Source organism: Schistocerca cancellata, chromosome 8 (genome assembly GCF_023864275.1).
Source record: "Schistocerca cancellata isolate TAMUIC-IGC-003103 chromosome 8, iqSchCanc2.1, whole genome shotgun sequence".
Lineage (NCBI taxonomy): Eukaryota > Metazoa > Arthropoda > Insecta > Orthoptera > Acrididae > Schistocerca > Schistocerca cancellata.
Genome location: NC_064633.1, coordinates 356358362 through 356375408, shown reverse-complemented (window position 1 = coordinate 356375408; position 17047 = coordinate 356358362). Strand labels below are relative to the sequence as shown.

The 17047-nt window shown below is 39.8% G+C and overlaps 1 pseudogene; it reads right to left on the bottom strand.

The window, feature by feature from the left end:
• Nucleotides 1-8139: 8139 nt before the first annotated feature.
• LOC126095800 (5S ribosomal RNA) lies at nt 8140-8257 on the bottom strand (annotated as a pseudogene).
• Between the last annotated feature and the right edge of the window lie 8790 nt (nt 8258-17047).

Genomic DNA, 17047 nt, shown 5'->3' with positions numbered 1-17047 from the left:
GCATCTTTGAGTGTCGTTACTGTTTCTGAGCATAATTCAAATTTTACACTTTTTCTTACTTCTTGAGCAAAAATCTTAGTCGAGTCAGTACCAGGAATATTAAAACGCAAACTGTACTTCTCAATAAATTACTAAGCCTATCTATTAATGCGTTTTTGCAAAATTGGAAGAATACAACGTCAAAGCAATTATATTGCTTATACAAAACATTGTCGCACATCAACTAAAATTTTAATTAGTTATCTACAACTAATTTTTGAGGAATTGTACGTACGTTTTGCTCACAGTTATAGTTGCAAATTAGCATCCTAAGCAGAGACTCGTTCGCTAGTAGCATACTGAGTAGGAGCAGTTTGCCCCTTAGGTGTGGTTCTCAATAACGATTTTTTCCTAAAACGATCAGTTACAACTCTCAACAAGCAGTCTTGTGTTAAAATCGATGTGACGCGTATCGAAAAATTTTGGAAATTTCTGGTAAGCCTCTATGACCACTGCTGTGGTCATCGGTCCGTAGACTTACACTCTACTCAATCTAACTTAAACTAACTTACGCTAAGGACAATACACACATCCATGCCCGAGGGAGGACTCGAACCTCCGAGTGGGGGGCTCCGCGCGAACCGTGGCAGGAGCCCCAAGACCGCGCGAGTACGCCGCGCGGTGACGCGTATGTCTGCATCGGATAAAGTAAAGTGCAGGTCAAGATATTTCAGTGTCTAAATCAAGGAATGCTCATTCTACCTTCAGCATTTCTTAAACAGTTTACTTGAGAAGGTACAGTATGATCCATTCTGGCTGAAGTAGTTTTGCTATGCATACCTCTCTAATTGTAGCACCTGATTGTGACAAGGAAACTACAGGTAAAACCGTCCAGCCTGTCATGTACTACAGACAAACACTTCTAGAAACCGACACGCTCCGAAAGTACTGCTGGAATTCCTCCAAACAAGGAGGGTGGGTAGAAGTATGCAACCTCGCGAAGTGATTAATGTAGCTGATCAGGGCTCCTCGTCCTATCGTACACACTTTTGTGACTGGATAGACTACGGTGGGCCATATCCACTCAGAGAAGAGCCACAAAATATTGGAGTAATGAGGTATCTCGTGGCCATATGTCTCATCAAAGTAAGAATAGGAACTATCTACAAACTAGGAGATCGATTTCCGAGAAATGAGTTTTGCTTCGACAGTGATGCGCAAATGGATCTAGCAGATAGTTGCAAAAACTGTCCTCGGCGCAATTGTCACAGTACTTCTCCATGTAATTCAACCAGTTGCTAACCTTACGAGGACAATAGTGGGTATTGCCGAATTCGATGTAACGCGACGAGTGCACTGAGGACGAACAGTTTATACAACAAATCCGTCGCGAAGGTCGGATAGGCCAACTACCCCTCGCTATTTGACCACAGCATTCGCCCCTCTACATCTTGTCCACAGCACCAAAACGGCTTGTGTAGCTGTGTAGCTTGTGTAGCACATATCGTTGCTGCTGGTACACTTCAGTGGGTATAAACTATCTATGTCGGACATTGCGTGAAACGCAAATTCCCTCAGCGTTTCCCAGTGCCGGATCCCAGCCCTGTTTAAACTGAAACCTCCGCTCATGTTAAGGTTCTTGACATCTTTACTTCCATTAGGTTTTCTGTCCTCTCCATCTCGATATTTGAGCTGCACTGAATCTGAGTGCTAGCTCTGAAAAACAAAAGTGTCTCAAAGAGCGTAGTGCGAGCTCGGAATAAACTCTACTATAATTAGCGGCGCTAGACCAACAGTAGTTCACAGTGTGGATGGAGTCCGCGACTGGAGTATTTCTAACACGCGGCTCATAGTGAAGGCGGCTGGGTCGGTCGACGAAATATTGTGCCTGAAGTGCAAAGAGTGATTCGGCAGAACATACGGCAGTAGACTACAAATCAGCGGCGCTGAGAAAATCTGAAGAAACAATTTCATACCTCGGTTTTAGATAAGCCTCCTGCCTGTTAGTGGCTCTAGACAGTAAGTGAACAGATTTTACGTGATAGGTCAAAGAATTATAATTATTATGAATGTGAATGTGCAAATAGGAAAACTTACATTGATTGAAGTTTTCAGGTAAACAATTGGAAAAGAAAATAGTTTATTGTAATTTAATGCACCTATAAAATTTTTAATATTGAAGTTGATTGCCAAAAGAAAACTGATTTCTCTGCATAAAGCTAACAAGAGGTTCAATATTATCTTCAGGATTCCGTGGTTACAGATGTGACAGGGAAAGAGGTGTTTAGGCTTTTGATAGCCGTGTAAGGTACCGTCAGTTTGAAATAATACACATTTTCGTGTCAGTATTCTTTTACGAATGTGAAGAACCAGCATTCACTTAACATCTTGTACGTGTATTTAAAAAAAATAGTCGTGAATTCAAAACTAAAAGTGCAAATTTATTTGTATATTATATATTCTGAGTAAACCCGATTGCTTTTACGTATACGGTAATATAAAAATAATACGTATTCAATAAGCGCAAAACAATATTACCAGGCATAACACATTAGCTCAGAGTAGCTTCACACCTTACTGAATAATTCAGCCTAATGTATTTCCGATTCCTGGGGTCTATTTCGTACCTGATCGTTGCTACGGTACTGCAGCCATTTGTATACTACCGGTGGTTGCATTTTTCACCTGTTGTATCGTAGGTATGGCCCATTCTGTTGTTTCTCAAACGCTTTTCTGCCTTCGCATTCCATCATGAGCAGCGAATGTACAGAAGAAAAGAAAGGAACATCGGGTGTACCACAAAATAATGTATAAGTGGCAGTCAAAAGAAAATGAGACAAATGGAAAAAGTAAGTAAAATGTTTGTGGTTTCAAACGTAATCGCCATAATTGTTAATGTATTTATATCACTGTGAAGCAAACAGGTCAATGCCTTCAATGTGAGCCCATCCACAGCTCGCCAAGAGTGTTTCGAGTACGTTGCAGAGGTTTCGCTAGGAAGCCCTTACATATCCTCCGTATAGTTTAGATCTCTCCCTATCCGATTTCCATATTTTTGGAGCCCTGAAGAAAGACATTCGTGGCGGTCGATTTGCTTCGGGCGAAGAAGCGCACGCCTCGGTGCGATGATGTTTCCGTTGGCAGCAGCCAAGAACGCTTTGTCCGTCTTGTCTTACTGTGAGATAAATGTATTAACAGTTACGGCGATAACTTTTGAAATAATAAAAAGTTTACTTACTTTTCTCCATCTGTCTCTTTTTCAATTTACTGCCACTTACAATAGAACCACTAGTACTCTCAATTTACATGTGGACTGCAGCACTATCGGCATGTTCACAGGCAATGCTTTTGTCTGTAGGCTTAGTTGTTTGACGATTGTAAAGAAACGAAAATTGACTTAAAAAAATCCCACTTGGTGTGGTGAGCAGCAGTTGTCTTTAAATGTGGATAAATTCAAGATAATAAAGTTTTGCAGTCCGAAACAGTGTTAAAACCTTAGCAGTAATGCAAAGAAGATCAACGTAGTAAAATAATCGCATTGATTCATTAGCATGGAAGGCGAATATGAGTCTTAGATTTTTTGAAAGATACCTGATCAAATTCAGTGCATCTACGAGACACCACAGTTATAGCGTACGGCTCTGGTTTTGGAGTTCTTACCAAGCACATAGTATGGTAGATATCGAATGAATTCACAGACATTTTGTTAGTGTTGCAACAGGTGATAATGGGCTGCAAGAGGGGGTAACTTAAATGATAATAGTTTGAAGAAAAACAACGTCAAATCTCGCAAGACGTTGTTGTGAAAATTTGGAGAATCAGTATTTAAGGAAGACCATGTGATGTTTCTGCATCCAACATCGCACATCCCGTGTGTAAAACATGAGACTGTGGTATGAGCGATTATTGGAACTACTGACGGTCGACCGTGATTTTTCCTGTGCTAATAAGACAGTTTCCTGATACTGTTGCCAATCATCCTTCACCATGAAATGTACCTATATTTACGTGATAAGGATAAATATATGTATGCCGCGTTGTCTGAAGCAAGAAAGCAAGTCAGAGCTAGTAATCAGCGTATTTTGTCCAACCCACGTGTGCGCTTCATTCTGTATCATGTCAGGGAGATGTTAACTACGGCAATGCATTCAGCTGTAATGAGTAGCTGTCTCCACCCCTCCTGCCACTAACTACTCCCTCTCCACCCTATCCGTGTACCAAGTACACTCTATTCTTCTGATGCTGATTTGCTTCACACGTTAGTAGCTGCGTGCCATTTGCAATTTTTATTTAAATTACTTCACTTTTATCATGCTACGTGTTCCCTTTCATAATATTTCGTGTTCCTTCTGTTTTGCGGCCATGCGACCGTTCCTCAAAGAGTAACGTAGACTGTATCTGCATCAAGTAAGTTGGTCACGGATTTCAGCGGAGAGCACATCGTTGCCTGGTGTCCCGCCCCACAAATCCTCAGGGCCACTTTCTCTGGTATTTCTGCAGTCAACCGCAGCCCATGCTTCTTCGTTGGCGGCCGCTGTCTTTCGCACACCGTGGCAGAAGAAATATTGCCTTTAGCAGCGGATCTAATTTCCAAACAGTCTGCTCGTCGTCCTTGGTAAGTAATGGTTCCCTTTATACGAACAAGAGCCATTCCCTGTCACTTGAGAATCGTGGTACTGTCGAACAGCATTTGTTCCAAACCGATCCTGACATCTTTTGGAAACTGTAGTAAATCTCTGGGCGTAAACTGGTATTTGTCAAACCTAATGACATAATGAAAGGAAGTTTAAACTGGAGAGTACTATTATATTTCCTTAAGATGATGGTTCTGCTTTATTTCAGTAGAGCAATAAGTTACAACAAGAATTTATGACTCCGTCAGCATACAAAAACGATTCACGTAGTTCCATAGCATTCAACCCATGGATGAAAGTTACATGAATCTCTAAAATTCAAATAAGATTACTTACAGTGAAGCAGAATATGTTTCCTTCAATACAAACCATATTAATTTCACTATTTGCTACTATGGCACACCACATTACCTGACAAAAATGGTGAAGCACACAGAAGAGGAGAAGCCACCGTAATGAAATTTTACGAGTTGAGAGGATTGTTGTGGTCTTCAGGCCGAAGACTGGTCTGATGCAAGTCTCCCTGTTATTCTATCCTGTCCAAACCTCTTCGTTTCCGAATAACCACAGCAAACGACATCCTTCTGAATCTGCTTACTGTATTCATCTCTTGTTTTCCCTCGACAGTTATTACCCTCCGCCCCTCCAACCCCCTCCACCCCCTACACACACACACACACACACACACACACACACACACACACACACTTCCTCCAGATATAAAGTGATGGTCCTTTGATGTCTTAGAATGTGTCCTCGCAATCGGTACCTTTTTTATCAGTCTTGTGGACGTTCGCCTTATACCTTCTTTCAAGGCGCTGTTCATTCGGTTCAGCTCCTCTTCCAACTTGTTTGCGTGCTACAACCCTACGTCACTCCCTTCTAAAGCACCACTTCCATTTCGTCCCCCGAAACTCTTATCACTGCTGTCGATTTCTGCACAAGTTGTAAATAGCCTTCCGCTCCCTGTACTGTACCCTAACTACTTTCTGAATTTCGAAGAGTGTATTCCAGTCAACAATGTCAAAATCTTTCTCCAAATGTAAAATCCGTGTAGACGTACGTTCCCTTTTAACTTATCTTCTAAGGTAAGTCGTATATCAGTAGTACATTGCGAGGGTCAACATTTTTCGGGAATTCAAATTTAGATTCCCTGTGGTCGACTTCTACAGCTTCTCCATTCTTATGTAAGTAATTCGTGTTAGTATTTTGCAAGTGTGATTTGTTAAACTGATAGTTCGGTAAAATTCGCACCTGTCTGCGTCCACTTTCTTTAGAATTGGAATCAATACAATCTGCTTGACGTCTCGGGATATTTCGCCCGTCTCATCTGTTTTGCAGGCGAGATGGAATAGTTTCGTCATGGCTGGCACGCCCACGGATATCAATATATTTGAGTGAATATCTGAGGGGTCTTATTTCGATTTTGGTTTTTCAGTACTTTGTCACAAATTTCTCGCAGTATCGTATCTCCCATCTCATCTTCAACTAAGTCCTCTTCCCTTTCTACGACAGTTCCTTCGGTTCTCGTTTCATCATTTAAACTCAGTATTACCCGTGTTACCCACGGATTTCTACTAGATCTTGTCTTTTTTCTTAAGTGAGCCACTGCTGGATTCACAATTACATCTCTCACGGTATGTGATGTTATGTTACTTTAGTGGGAGCAATACCGTGTAAGATTTACAATGAACTTGATAGTATGAGTTAGCTTAGCCACATGATGTTGCAATGGCTCAGACTTGGACCGACGCATTGAATCAGATGGGAAAATTATCAAGAAGTTTCCTGAGGCAAACTGGTTCCCAGCTGTTGTAACTGGTCCTCGATATGCCGGATATTGACATTGGGATGGAAATGACTCTGAACTAATCCCACAGACCTTCTGTCGGGGATAAATCTGGGGTAGCTGGCCACAGCTGCTCAGTATCACCCCGTAGGGACATGTATCACGTCTGGAGGTGCATTGTCGGTTGAAAAATGGCACCACGATACTTTCGGCTCAGGGGTAATACCTGAGGGTACAGTTATTCGGTCAGAGTTTCATCACTCACTGCCATCCATGAGCTGAGATCATACCCCATGTTCCCCATGCATTGACGCCAGGAACAGCAATGCTGTGCCCCTCCGAAACTTTGGCAGAATGGGACATCTTCCGAGGCCTCCGCCATGCTCGCCAACGATGTTCATTAGGCGTAGTGCAGAACCGCCCATTCATCGAACACAGTGTGACTCCATTTTCCGGCTATCCGATCACGCTGTCACTCCAAACGCAGCCATCTGTGCTGGTGTGTTGATAGCCTGGCTACTGCTAGTCTCTGACCAGTGGTGCAGGATAGCACAAAATGATGGAGTGAGTCCATTACTTGAACGGCAACCGCATAAGTGAAGAAGTTACGATGTGCTTGCTGTGGCGATCCTCCCTTGTGGCGGTCAGATGTGTTCGACCAGAGCTGTAACGACGATATACCCTGCTCTCACGTTTCCATGCAGTCCAACATCGGGCCACAGTCACATCAGAGTGCCACACAAAACTGGATATGGCACATTTCGACCAACTGGCGAAATTGGAGACCCGTAATGAGACTCTTCTCAAACTCTGTCAAGTAAAGGTAACGCCGTTTGCGGCATCTCCGTGTCGCTTACATTGATCATTCAACTTCTGACGCTGTTCAGGCCTCCATATACGGAACGAGGTGGCGCAGTGGTTAGCACACTGGACTCGCATTCGGGAGGACGACGGTTCAATCCCGCGTCCGGCCATCCTTATTTCGGTTTTCTGTGATTTCCCTAAATCGCTCCAGGCAAATGCCGGGATGGTTCCTCTGAAAGGGCACGGCCGACTTCCTTCCCCGTCCTTCGCTGATCCGACGAGACCGATGACCTCGCAGTTTGGTATCTTCCCACAAACAACCCAATCCAACAGCCCAAGCCTCGATTTATACGTTACCAGACTTGGTAATGAAACTGAATGAGAACAGTACTAATGTACTCTGGTAATCGTTTTATCTCTCCCACAGATATTCAAATTTAATCATGTTCATACCTGCCGACAGTGTATATGTTTAAGAAGTTACATTGACTTCCGTATATGTCTTCTAAGAGTTTCACAGTTTTGTCCTACAGTTTATGATTAAAACATGTGGTAACGTAAAAAGAAACAAATAAAAATATTTGGCAGCGTGAAATGTACAGTATTTCCCATAAACTGATCGCTCTAACCGATAGCAGGCACTCGAATGATATTTGATGGAACTATCGCAACTTTCACCTGGAAATGGGTCCGATGTAATATGAGACAGGCATTCACTTCTAACATAAAAAAGCACTCAATCGTCAGGCCACGAGTGGCCTACCGGTACCATCCGACCGCCGTGTCATCCTCAGTGGAGGATGCAGGTAGGAGGGGCGTGGGGTCTTCACACAGCTCTCCCGGTCGTTATGATGGTATTCTTGACCGAAGCCGCTACTATTCGGTCGAGTAGCTCCTCAATAGGCATCACGAGACTGAGTGCACCCCGAAAAATGGCTACAGCGCATGGCGGCCAGGATGGTCACCCATCCAAGTGCCAACCACGCCCGACAGCGCTTAACTTCGGTGATCTCACGGGAACCGGTGTATCCACTGCGGCAAGGCCGTTGCCACTTCTAACTGAGGTTACTTGAAATGTCCTTTTCGTTTTCATACCAATCATGTTTCATGTATTTACCCTAATGGTTGTCAGCGTATGATTGTGAATGAAACTGCCTACGTTCATTTAAAAAGAGAAAATTCATAATTACATAATCTAACTTAGTTTGTGGCAGACGGATTCTCTGAAGTAACACCAACAAACCCCATATTGAAGCACAACCACATTCTGTTTCATACACGGTTTACAACCGGTTATTGAAGTAAGTGAGCCTTTTCAATTGAATTATGATATATATATATATATATATATATATATATATATATATATATATATATATATATATGTGTGTGTGTGTGTGTGTGTGTGTGTGTGTGTGTGTGTGTGTGTGTGTGTAGTGTATGTGTGTGTTGTACTTATGAAGTTTGTTTTTGATAATTGCCACTAAACAGAGCTGAATAGCACAGTGAATACGTTTAAACGTATAATAGCGTGAACAGAGGCATACTGAAACGCTTGTGAGCATATTGCAGGGTAGGTTGTACTGGTAAATAGCTGGTAAGAAAGAAATTAGATACTTTGCGCTGTTTTTGAGTTAATTAGAATTCAACATAGCCCATCAGGCTGTTGCGCATGCAAATTCAAGAGGCCTGCGAGAAACAATTAGCGTCAGTTGTTCTCATAGTGTACATTACAGTGCATGAGACTGGTCAGCCTTTGGCTCGAGGTCGATCCTCACTACCATCCCATGTGAAATTTTAGTATCACTCTCTTGTTTGATCTTAGGATATCAAACGAAGAACACGTTTGGAGATACCATCTTCACGCGAACTGGGTACCATGTTGAAATCGATTTTTTATCAAAAACTTTTTGTAAGCACACACCAAAAAATTACGTAAGTACACAACAAAAATATAAGTTAATTTAGTGACCTGCAGTATTCCCAAGTTCTTCGCAGGGTGGTCAAAAGTATTTGAACGCTCTGAACATTTTGTTTACCGTAGGTTATGTCAGGCACAACTCAAATTAATTACCTCCCACATTTAACTCGTTCTTTGATCCTTGTCAAGTGTCACAAGGCGTACAGGGAGGCATGCATTGTCAATGTCAAAACTTCTTAATTAACTTTTTGCGTGTTCTGACAGGTATTATCTTGCTGACATACATTGCATTTGACGCTCGGTTTGGCGTAATATGGTGCGCATGCCACAGTGCAAAACACACACACGCACTACTGCTGATCTAACTTATAGCTTAAAATATACCTGTCGACGAAACTTAGCAAAGTAAACGAAGTTTTTCTCACGTAAAAACTCAGGTCACACAGTGCTCGTAATGTAATGCAAATTGCAGACGGTGAACTTACTCTATGGGAAAGCAAACTAAAAGTTCTCGTCAAATAGCATTTTCGGACCTGCATTAGCTTTGATTCATCAGCACTGAACGAGGATACAAATAAAGGTGAGTGTGTTTTGATTCAAAAGATTTTGGATGCAGATGCTTGCATTTCACTTGCATATATTAGAAACGTGAAATCAAACACAGCATCTGAGGAAAATCTCTGTAGAAAATGAAATTTAATTATATACATCAAACTTTACAGAAATTCGAAACAATGGGTCTAGACTCAGTGTCAAAAATGGTTAACTAGAATTCAGCACAGAATATTCAAGGGAAAGATGGATTAAGTTGCTGAGTCTTTGTATCTTAATTCATTTGAGATACTCTCAGAGAACAGCGGCCAGAGACAGTCATATTGAATCTCCATAAATAACTGATTTCTCTATTGTTGACACTGCATTTCATGTTCAAGGGGCTATCAATAATGCAAAGTAGACGTAAAAGCTACTAATTGCTCGGAAAGGATTACATTCTTTAATGAATTTTAAATGTCTCTGCAAAAATAGAATGCAGTTTTTGATATTTGTATTTCTCTTATGTTGTTGTTGTTGTTGTGGTCTTCAGTCCTGAGACTGGTTTGATGCCACTCTCCATGCTACCCTATCCTGTGCAAGCTTCTTCATCTCTCAGTACTTACTGCAACCTACATCCTTCTGAATCTGCTTAGTGTATTCATCTCTTGGTCTCCCTCTACGATTTTTACCCTCCACGCTGCCCTCCAATGCTAAATTTGTGATCCCTTGATGCCTCAGAACATGTCCTTCTAACCGGTTCCTTATTTTTGTCAAGTTGTGCCACAAACTCCTCTTCTTCCCAATTCATTAGTTATGTGATCTACCCATCTAATCTTCAGCATTCTTCTGTAGCACCACATTTCGAAAGCTTCTATTCTCTTCTTGTCCAGACTATTTATCGTCCATGTTTCACTTCCATTCATGGCTACACGCCATACAAATACTTTCAGAAACGACTTCCTGACACTTATACTCGATGTTAAAAAATTTCTCTTCTTCAGAAACGTTTTTCCTTGCCATTGCCTGTCTACATTTTATATCTTCTCTACTTTGACCATCATCAGTTATTTGGCTCCCCAAATAGCAAAACTCCTTTACTACTTTAAGTGTCTCATTTCCTAATCTAATTCCCTCAGCTTCACCCAATTTAATTCGACTACATTCCATTATCCTCGTTTTACTTTTGTTGATGTTCATCTTGTATCCTCCTTTCAAGACATTGTCCATTCCGTTCAACTGCTCTTCCAAGTCCTTTGCTGTCTCTGATAGAATTACAATGTCATCGGCGAACATCAAAGTTTTTATTTCTTCTCCATGGATTTTAATACCTACTCCGAATATTTCTTTCGTTTCCTTTACTGCTCATTCCCTTCCCAACCACTGCTTCCCTTTCATGCCCCTCGACTCTTATAACTGCCATCTGGTTTCTATACAAATTGTAAATAGCCTTTCGCTCCCTGTATTTTAGCCCTGCCACCTTTAGAATTTGAAACAGAGTATTCCAGTCAACACTGTAAAAAGCTTTCTCTAAGTCTACAAATTCCTTTCCTTAATCTTTCTTCTAAGATAAGTCGTAAGGTCAGTATGGCCTCACGTGTTCCAATATTTCTACGGAATCCCAACTGACGATCCCTGAGGTCGGCCTCTACCAATTTTTCCATTTGTTTGTAAACAATTCGTGTTAGTATTTTGCAGCTGTTACTTATTAAACTGATAGTTCGTTAATTTTCACAACTGTCAACACCTGCTTTCTTTGGGATTGGAATTATCATATTCTTCTTGAAGTCTGAGGGTATTTCGCCTGTCTCATACATCTTGCTCACCAGATGGTAGAGTTTTGTCAGCACTGGCTCTCCCAAGGTCGTCAGTAGTTCTAATGGAATGTTGTCTACTCCCAGGGCCTTGTTTCGACTCAGGTCTTTCAGTGCTCTATCAAACTCTTCACACAGTATCGTATCTCCAATTTCCTCTTTATCTACATCCTCTTTCATGTCCATAATATTGTCCTCAAGTACATCACTCTTATATAGACCCTCTGTATACTGTTTCCACCTTTCTGCCTTCCCTTCTTTCCTTAGAACTGGGTTTCCATCTGAGCTCTTGATATTCTTACAAGTGGTTCTCTTTTCTCCAAAGGTCTCTTTAATTTTACTGTAGGCAGTCTCTATCTTACCCCTAGTGAGATAGGCCTCTACATCCTTACTTTTGTCCTCTAGCCATCCCTGCTTAGCCATTTTGCACTTCCTGTCGATCTCATTTTTGAGACGTTTGTACTCCTTTTTGCCTGCTTCATTTACTGCATTTTTATATTTTCTCCTGTCGTCAATTAAATTCAAAATTTCTTTTGTTACCCAAAGATTTCTACTAGCATTTGTCTTTTTACCTAGTTGATCCTGTGCTGCCTTCACTACTTCATCCCTCAGAGCTACCCATTCTTCTTCTACTGTACTTCTTCCCCCCCATTCTTGTAAATTGTTCCCTTATGCTCTCCCTGAAACACTGTACAACCTCTGGTTTAGTGAGTTTATCCAGGTCCCATCTCCTTAAATTCGCACCTTTTTGCAGTTTCTTCAGTTTTAATCTACAGTTCATAACCAATAAATGGTGGACAGAGTTCACATCTGCCCCTGAAAATGTCTTACAATTTAAAGCCTGGTTCCTAAATCTCTGTCTTACCGTTATATAATCTATCTGTACCTTCTAGTATCTCCTGGATTCTTCCATGTATACTATCTTCTTTCATGACTCTTGAACCAGGCGTTAGCTGTGATTAAGTTATGCTCTGTGCAAAACTCTACCAGACGGCTTCCTCTTTCATTTCTCAGCCCGAATCCATATTCACCAACTATGTTTCCTTCTCTCCCTTTTCCTACTATCGAATTCCAGTCACCCATGACTATTAAATTATCGTCTCCTTTCACTACCTGAATAATTTCTTTTATCTCATCATACATTTCATCAATTTCTTCATCATATGCAGAGCTAGTTGGCATATAAACTTGTACTACTGTAGTAGGCGTGGGCTTCGGTCTATCTTGGCCACAATTATGAGTTCATTATGCTGTTTGTAGTAGCTTACTCACACTCCTATTTTTTATTCATTATTAAACCTACTCCTGCATTACAACTATTTGATTTTCTCTTATATAGTATGTATATAAAAGATATCCTTTTTAAAAATTAAAAACCCATGTTCATTTATGCAAATCAGTTAACAGATTGGGTACTCAAGATGAAATTTTCTTCAGATATAACTCCACAGAACTTCAAATTTTAAAATAATGTCAACTGCTGCTTTATATATCCATTGCTTGTCATCACTGGGTAAACTGGTGAATTGGTAAAGGTGAACTGTTAAAGGTAAACAGGTACTGATAAATGGCTACATGGTAGAAAGGTAAATGGGTAATGAGGTAATGAGAAATGGTAAATGGTTGATGGGAAACTTTTAATAGGTGACAGTAAACAGTAAACAGGTAATGGGTTGTGGATCACAGTGAATGGACAATGGGTAATGAATAACAGGTAACAGTAACTGGGTAATGGGTAATACATAATAGTAAAGGATAATGGGTAGTGGTAAACAGATCGCAGTAAATGGGTAATGGTAAATAGGTAACAGTAAAAGGGTAACGGTAACTGGGTAATAGTAAACAGGCAACAGTAATTTGTTGATGAGTAATGGGTAAGAGTAAACGGTAAACTTGTAGTAGGTTTAACTATTTAAAATTTTAAGCATAAAAATTTAGTGGTATAAATTGAGGTGTTAGCTTCCAACCAGTTCAGTTGCTGATTAAGCATTGCACTTGTCAACATGCTTCTCAGTTCCATCGGTTGAAATAGTAGTGTTACCTTTTGGGGACTGAAGACTTGGTGAAATAACTATGGGAAATTGCCGTTACTGCAAAAAAGCAAACAGGAGCTGACTTTGTATTGCGATCTATATTTAAACCCCTATCACAACTGCTATAGAGAGTGAGGAAGCTATTCTGAAAAGTGAAGACAGACCGAGATGAAGAAGATGAAACCCAAGAAAACTATGTGTTAATGTTATCAGAAGGCAAAGGTACAAACTAAGGATGAAACGAAAAATAAGAAGAAGATTAATAGGCTGTGGAAGATCGTGCTGACAATGATAAAGAAACCTCACGAAAGAAATTATAGCATACGCAGAGCCTAAACAGGACACATAATTATTTGTTTGATCAGTCAACAAGATTTATATTATGTCAGATTTGAACTGATATCAGAAGTGTGTAAAATCGTTGTTGACTGCTAAACCTCAATGGAGATAATTTAATAATTTACACTGTAAGACATCCTGGAACGATAGGTTTATGTAATCTATTGTTTAAAATTAAACCATCTGGAAAGGGTAACACGACACAAGGTTTTGAAAACTGTGATAAAATTATCTAGGTTAACAAAGCTTAGAAGAAAATACATTGTTAAAGAGACAAGTGAGTTCCAGCAGAGGTTACAGATATACAAATTTCGTTAACCTGCGTTAGATAAATTTGTTGGGTTGTTGTTGAGATACTGTAACATACATTTCGGTATGGGAGAGAAGGCAGTTTAAGAACTAGCTGTCCCTAACGTTGCATATAAAAAAAATATTTTTTTCAGAGAAGAATATGCAGTTCATGAAGTGTGCACTTCAACTTCCCATCAAACCCATTTCTCAGAGACTGGTTCAAGCGGGAGTGCTCATCTGAAAGGTGAAGAAGGCAGATCAAGACAAAGACAAGGACACTGAAATCAAAGAAAACAATTTACTTATGAAAGGTAGCGATACTGGAGAAGAAGAAGAGCTCGATTGCAATGAGTATGATGATGATGATGAAGATGATTACAATGATGATGATGATGATGATGATGAAGAGAAGGATGATTATGATGAGGAAGATATAATTCTCTGTTGAAAGACACTATCCTATAAATTGCTAGCAGATATCAACTACACCCACTGGAATGACTTGAATGAATTCGTGGAGTGACCAGTTTTCTTGCTAGCTATGAAAGTGATAGGCAGTAATTCACATGATAATGAAATACCACCTAGTGCAAAAGAACTCCAAGAGCATCAATCATTTCTTGTAGTTTATGATGTGTTTTGGAATCAAAGTGAATGTTATTAACAGTGTAATATAAATTATGTAAGTGCTCCATGATGACGATTGCATAGAGGTGATGGAGTTAGACATCAGCAAGTCTGAACTTGCTGACTGCGCGTTTTGGTAGCCTCAACTAGTACTGGCTTGTTGAGTCAGTGAACTATGAAATGCTTTGAAAAACATACTGATTTGCTAGCTAAACACTTTCCTTTGAAAGAACAAACTGGAGCAAGTCGGCAGCTGGCACCTCAGCAGGACAATATGACTATGTATGAGACCACTACTAGTAGAAATAAGTCACTGATGCTGTTGCTGCTTGTGCGTGTATCATCAAATTATAAAGAAAATGTAAATCTAATATGCTCTACTGTTACTACTACTACTACTACTATCAATAAAATTTGTGTTTTTTATTACTTCTTATAATTCAAAAAGCAGGGATTCTTCAACTATCAAATTGACAGAACTTGAAACTTGTGGGTGATGGCTGAAGTCCAACATGCATCGAAATACTCTTGGTATCGGAGAAAGGGGAGTGGCACCCAATCTTGAGAACTGGCCTATCTGAAAAACTGTGAAATATACCTACTAGCAATATTTGCAGCTGTCAGAGTTTCAGTACTTGACTTTCCAAACAGCAGCAACATGTGCATGACATATTATGTATGGGTGAACAGTATGCACACAGTTGACTTCGAAAATAATGATATGTATTAACATATTTCTTCTTACACTTCTAGCAAATATCTCTGTATATAAAACGTATGTTCATATCTGTAAGGTATCACACAGTGTAAACATAAGAACCGCCTCTATAAAGTAATGATAGTTATCAAGAGTAAATCACAGGATTTGGTTATGGCCCAAAGGTTTTTCAGAAGTGAATTTCAAAATAATACAGTCCCTCAAGAAGACCTGCTTTACAGGTTCTGAACACCTTGTTGCTTTTGAAGTGTGTTATAAGTGTGAATGTACACATCACAGTAAGGTGATCTTGCGTCATTATAACAAACCGACTGAATGTAACATTAAGGTTATGTTGTTCATTTTGTACAAAGTTGGCCCACAAAATGTGATTCCTGTCTTTTAGATTTTATCAAAGCAGATACAGCTATATAACCTTGATTATCTGCTGGAGACTTCTTAAATATTACTCAAATTGTAACAACCTATTGTTTACTGTAGATTATATTCTAAAAAGTGTTGAAGGCGAAGCAGAAGGTATATTAAATTCGAATGATTCCACTGTGAATGATAGCCCATTAAGGATTCCAGAGTATTTATATAGTACAAAAAATGTAAAAATAACTACTAAATGTGTGAAAAAATGTAGAAATACGAAAGGACTGTCTACAATTTAGATTCAGAATAACCCTTCTCATAGCTAAAATGAACACAAATGTTCACATTCAACCTAGTGTGCAAATAAATTCCTTTGGAACATAACCTTTTTTTTAAAACAAATTTTCTGTCTAGATTATTTTTTGTTTGCATTTTTTCTCTTTCAGTTCCCTCCTTAGTGCATAACAGGGATGAAATTTACTGTTGATTAACTAGTACAGTATTTGACATAAACAGAGAGAAATGAAATATGCTGATGATGAGTCAGTGCAGTATTTTTCCATGCACATTTGTGGAGAATCAAATAAGTGAGACTGATAAAATTGGCTACTGAGGCATATGTGAGATGTTTACTGGCAAGGCAGCACTGTATTTAAAGCATACATTAACTATGAAACTAAGTAATGAATATACTCAATGAAATTTACTGATGAGGCTACAGTATTTGACATAAACAGGTATGTATGTGATCGTGTATGTGTGTGTGTGTGTGTGTGTGTGTGTGTGTGTGTGTGTGTGTGTGTGTGATTTTGTGTTTGCTTAGCTAATTATTGATAAATAATCGAATACTTTTGACTACTGTGACAACTCATGTTGTTGATGCTTTTGACACACACACACACACACACACACACACACACACACACACACACACACAGGCGCGCGCACGCACACACGTAACTTTTGTTGCCAGGCTCATGTTTCTATTCTAATTTTACCTATATCACCATCTTTCACCATCTTTCATTTCTAAATTTCCCATGAACTTCTATCTTTAATTTTTAATTTTAAAATTTCCATCCATCCTCAAACTTGTTGATGTCACACACTCAGGGCCATCGATGACGTTATGTGTGGGTGGGTCAGGGTCACTGATGAGCTCATGTGTGCATGTGCAGGGGCATGTATGATGTATGATATGTAACGACCT